We start from the raw sequence: 5,865 nt of genomic DNA, 5'->3' as shown, positions 1-5,865 counted from the left end.
AGAGGATTGGTAGCTCATTTTTAGGTGTGTGGGAAAGGAGGATCTGTGGGGCAAAGTCACCAAAATGTGCTGCCACCCACCAGCACTTCACTTCATGTGCTCTTACATGCAACACATTCTCCCACCCCTTTGGTAATGCTGCACTGTCTATGGAGAAGACCCTGGGCCCAACCTGGATGAAAGTTTAAATTTCCTGTATTCCCTCTTCTTGCCTGCAAAGCACTAATTGCTGCCCTGTGTTGTGTGATGCTGGTGGTTGGGAGCAGTACACATTCTCAAACCTACTGAGTGATGCATGTGAAAGTGCTCTGTGAAGTCTCAACTGGTATACAAATATTAATAGCCATTTTATTGTCATTGTTCTCATATTTTAGATACACTGAAGAAAGTGCCCTGTAATTTATTTGTTTCTTCACTTGTGCATTCAACAAGTTGTTGACCTTGGAGATATAGCAGTAAATAAATACATGTTTATAATCATAGCTGTGATTTCTTCATGTTCGCTTAAACAACAAGACTGTGTAAATACTTCACATAATTAGCAAGGCATGGTATAATGCCAGCACTTGGGAGGCCATGGCAGGAGGATTGCTGTGAGTCCAAGGCCAGCCTAGGATACCTACTGAGTTCAGGGATAGCCTGGAATAGTGAAACACTGCCTCAAAACAAAATTTTTTTTGCATAATTTATCTCGTATAACTCTCACAAAAACCCAGTGAGATTGGTATTATTATTCCTATTTGGTAGTTGTGGTCCTCATGTAACTCACAATCTTACAACTTTTATTTTTTTATAAATTTATTTTATTTATTTATCTATTGGTTCTGGGGATGGAATTTGGATACTTGTATTGTGAGGCAGGCGGTGGAACCTCTGAGCCAAATCCCCGGCCCATCAATTTATTCTTAATTGACAAATAATGATTGAGTGTTTTTATGGGATACAGAGTAATATTTTGATCTATGTATAAATTGAGGAAAGAGTCAAATAAGCTAACATCCATCACCTCACCAACTTGTCAATTTTTTGTGGGGAGGATGTTAAAAATTAATTATTTTAGCAATTTTGAAATATGCTTTCTTATTAACTGTGCCCTCCATGTGGTACAATAGATCACTAAAGCTGGATGTGGTGGTGCATGCCTAATAATCCAGCACTCAGGAGGCAGAGACAAGAGAATCACTGAGAGTTCAAGGCCCTCTTGAGCTACATAGTGAGCTCAGGGCCAGGCTGAACTATATAGTAACACTGTCTCAACAAAAACAAAAGCAAAACTCTAAAGCTTATTCTTTCAGTCCAACTGAAACTTTGTTCCTTTTATCAACAGCTTCTCTTTTTTCTTTCCTCTCCCTAGCTACCAGCTCCTGGTAACCACACTTCTATAATTTCTATGAGGTGAAGCTTTATTTTGAGACAGGATCTCACTATGTAGTCCAGGGTGGCCTTGAACTTGTTCTGTAGACCAGCCTGGCCTCCAATTTATGATCTTCCTGCCTAGATCTGCTAAATGCTGGGATTATATGCATATGTCACCGTATCTGGCAAGAGAAACCTTTCAGTTTCCACATGTAATTGAGATTATATATAGTACTAGTTTGTGCCTGGCTTATTTTCCGTAGAATAATGTCCCTTCTGTTCGATCCATGCTACTCCCATCCAAGTACTAACCAGGCCCGACCCTGCTTAGCTTCTGAGATCAGACGAGATCGGGCGCGTTCAGGGTGGTGTGGACGTAGACCGATTCATGTTATTCCAAATGACGGACTTTCCCTCTCTTTAAAGGCTGTGCGTACACCACGTTTTCTTTATCTGTTCACCAATTGATGGACACGTAGTTTGCATCTGTGTCTTGCTACTGCACCTAGTGCTGCATTGAACACGGGAGTTCGGCTATCCCTTCAACCTACCGACTTCAATTTCTTTGCCTCTAAGCCCAGAAATAAGATCACTGGATTGTGTGTTAATTTTATTTTTAGCTTTTACCCAACCTAACCCTATGAGGTATCATTATTCCTATTTGTATATGAGGAACTTGCAGCGTTTATACAACCCAAAGTCTCATAACTTTCAAATGACTGAAATAGCATCCGAGCCTTTTTAAAAATTGTGCTAGTGTATGTAAAAACATAAAACTTACCATTTTAAGTGTATGCTTCAGTGGCAGTAAGTACGTTCACATTGTTGGGTATTCACCATCTCTATCCACCTCTAAGCCTTTTTTATTAGCCCCAACTAAAACTCTATCCTGTTAAGCAATAATTCTCCATTTTCTTCTCCTCCTAGCCATTGGTTACCACTCTTCTACCTTTAGCTCTGCAATTTTTACAATTCTAGACATTTAGTATAAGTTAACTCATGTAATACACGCCCTTTTGCATCTGATTTGTTTCACTTACCATGTTTTAGGCCTACTCAATGTTATAGCACATATCAAACTTTCATTCTTTTTAAAGGAAGAATGATATGCCATTATATGTATGTATCGTATTTTTTATCTGTTCATTGTATATTTAGACCAGATCTTTTGAATGACAAAATCCTTAATCATTAAACCAAACCCAATTGTTAATGTTAATCACTTATGCTTTCAGAATAGGTTAAAGCTAAAATTTGCCCTTAGAATTTTACTGAGTGAATATAGCGGCACAGTTTGTAATAGCTAAAACTTGGAAACAGCTCATTTACCCATCAGTTAGAAACTGGATAAAGAAGATGTGGTTTTTCTATAACATGAAATACTACTCAGCCATAAAGAATGAGAAATTAGATTCATTCATAGGAAAATGGATATATATTGAGGATATACTCCTAAGTGAAATAAATAAGTCACACATGTATAAATACCAAATAGTTTCTCTGGTGTGAAAAACTATAACAGTACATAAGATACTAATGAGATAATTGACAATGTGAAATAGGAAGAAAAGGGCTAAAGGTGTAGGGAAAGTGGGAAGGGTAGGGGAAAGGTAATAAGGGAAAGGAAAAAAATATGAGAAAATGAAAAAATGGAAATAAAGTGTTTGAACATGGGGAGGGGAGGAGGGGGTGAAGAGAAGGCAGGGACAAGGGGAAAAAATGAGAACCAAGATCTGTCCTGTAAAGGTACAAGATCCCAAAAATGAATGTAACTGTACTGTATACCTAAAATGTACCAATAAACTCAGTAAGGGAAAAAAAAAGAATTTTACTGAGTGATTCTAGGACTCCTTTAAACTCCCTAGCATAATTTGACATTATATATAATAAAATTTCCAGAATAATATAATAGTATAAACTCAAGGATTGGGGTATAGCACAGTTGTAGAACACTTGTCTAGCATGTTTTATGCTCTGGTTTTGATCCCCAGCACTGAAAGGGGAAAATTTTTTTTCTAACAGTATAAATTCAGATTATCAAGAATGGCAGGAAAAAAATGTGGATAAATGATCTTTCTAAAATTCAAATTTATTTTAGAAAATTATTTTTCTATTTTCAAAGTTGAAAATCTTTTAAGGGAAAGAGACCCTTAGTTTTGATCACTAATTGCAGTTGTATACAGTAAGAAAAATTTTCATGTTCAAAGGAAGGTAAAGGTAGAATCTAAACTTACTAGTTGGGCCTTCACCAAGGGAAGAGGACCTTGACCAAATTTGGACTCTTCAATGGTTGTCCACTCACAGAAGATCCCAATTCCGATGATATTCCGTTTATGATTTGGAAGAATTCTGACAATTACACAATGATTTATCAGGAATTAAATTTTCATGTTTTTTAAAACAACTATATTGAGTATAAATGACATACAATGAATTGTGCATTTAGTGTACAACTTGGCAAGTTTTGCCATACATATAAACCCATTTATTGTTTTACACGTATATCAAAATATTCCAACAACACTACTATCAGAGATTCTCTTGAATTGCCTTTATATCTTTGTCAAAAACTCTGTTGTCCATATATGTGGGAGCTAATTTACTAGATTCACTAATCTATTTGTCTGTCTTTGTGCTAATATGCCTCAGTCTTGATTATTAAGCCTTTATAAAGTCTTGAAATAAAACAGTGTAAGTTCGACTCCATTCTTTCTCAGTTGTTTTTGCTATTCCAGATCTTTTGTGTCTCTGTTTCAATTTTAGAATCAGTTTTTCAATTTTTTTTTTCCTCTTCTTCTTTTTTTTTTTTTTTTTTTTTTTTTTTTTTTATTTTTGGTACCAGGGATCAAACTCAGGTCCTTGCACTTGCAAGGCAGGTGGCAGAACCACTGAGCTAAATCCCCAGCCCAGTTTTTCAATTTCTACAAAACAAGCTACTGAGTTTTTTGTTGTTGTTGTTGTTGTTGCTGGAATTGCATTGAGTCTATAGATCAATATGGGGAAATTTTACATCTTTGCAACTATTTACCATCAACCCCACAAAAAAAAACTACAACTCTTTTTTATTTAGATTTTTCATTTTTCTCCACAATGTTACATCATTTTAGTGTATTTGCTTGTGTCTTTCATCAGGAAAGTAGTTTTTTTATACTCTCATAAATATTTTCTCTTTAAAAATTAGATCTTTAAGCTATGTTAAGTTATTTTTAACCACAGACTATTTGGGTACATGAGAATATGGCTATCTGTTTTGAACATGGGAATATTTTAATGTCAGGAATCTATAAAAGTTCTCACATTTCCATGTGTTTCTTATTGAAAAGGAGTAGAGTAAGTGGTTTTGTAGAAAGGCTTCATCCAAATCTACACATTTCAGTTTTTTTTTTTAATCACTATACCTTCCGAAGGAAACTTGCTTTTCTAACTTTCTAATTAGGAAATTAATGAAATCCATGTTCACATTCTAGTTGAAATTTGGGGGCAAAGTTCTATTTTTCTGGTGAATCAAATCCAACCCAGTGTTCTCCCATGATCTTCCAAGGTGCTTAACAAATGTTTCAAAAGTGCTTAATAAATACTTCAAAGGAATGAAGGAATGGGGTGCAGAGGCTTTCTAGTAAGATGCTTTCAGTAATTGGAGGACTCAAAAATCTTTTCTCAAAGCTCTGCTTGGGCTACATAATTTCACTGAATTTATTTGTGCCCACTACTTTGTATTTCAAATAACCTTTAAAATGAGAGGCTTTAGTTAGGAAAATGGATGCACCTTGAGACCATAATAGTAAGTGAAATAAATCAGAGACACATGCTTATATAACACATGGTTTCTCTTATATGAGAAACCAAATATATAAGTAAAGAGTAAAATAAAATATAGAAAATAGGAAATAGGGAGATAGATATTTTGCAAATGGGAAATGGACCAAAAGATGGAGGGAAAGTGGAGGGGAAGAGGGGAAGGGGATGAAAAACATGAATAAAATGTGATAAGATGTGTTATGTACATGTGCCAACTCCCCAAGAGGAATATAATTATTGCATCATTATGCAAACATGTACTCATAAATACTAAAGATTAAAAATTAAATATAGAAAGAGAGATACTTGAAGATACATAAATGCCCATGAGAGGGAGCCAGCAGAGATAGATTGCTTAAAGTTAAGGATAGGAAAAAGCAGTAATAGTTTCAATTCTCTAGAAAACAGAAGAAATTAGAATCAAAAGTGCAGATGATGCTGGAGTGGAGGGAAAAGTCACCCTTTCCACTAAAGTTGGAGGCATAAAAGTCATACACGTAGCGAAGCTGTAAATGTGCTGGCACAACATTGAGAGCATTCTATTCTAATGGTGTCGACTTTCTCTAAGAATGGGAGCTGGAGTGGTAAATAAGAGAACAAGAGAATAAGAAAATTAAGTCAGCTCCAGTTAATGATACATATATATGCCACTTAATCTTTTCTTTTCTTTCTTTCTTTCTTTTTTTTTTTTTTTTTTTTTTTTTTTTTTGG

This window comes from Fukomys damarensis, unplaced genomic scaffold, assembly GCF_012274545.1.
Source record: "Fukomys damarensis isolate Sample0158 unplaced genomic scaffold, DMR_v1.0_HiC HiC_scaffold_26, whole genome shotgun sequence".
Lineage (NCBI taxonomy): Eukaryota > Metazoa > Chordata > Mammalia > Rodentia > Bathyergidae > Fukomys > Fukomys damarensis.
Note: the sequence above shows the minus strand (reverse complement) of the source record.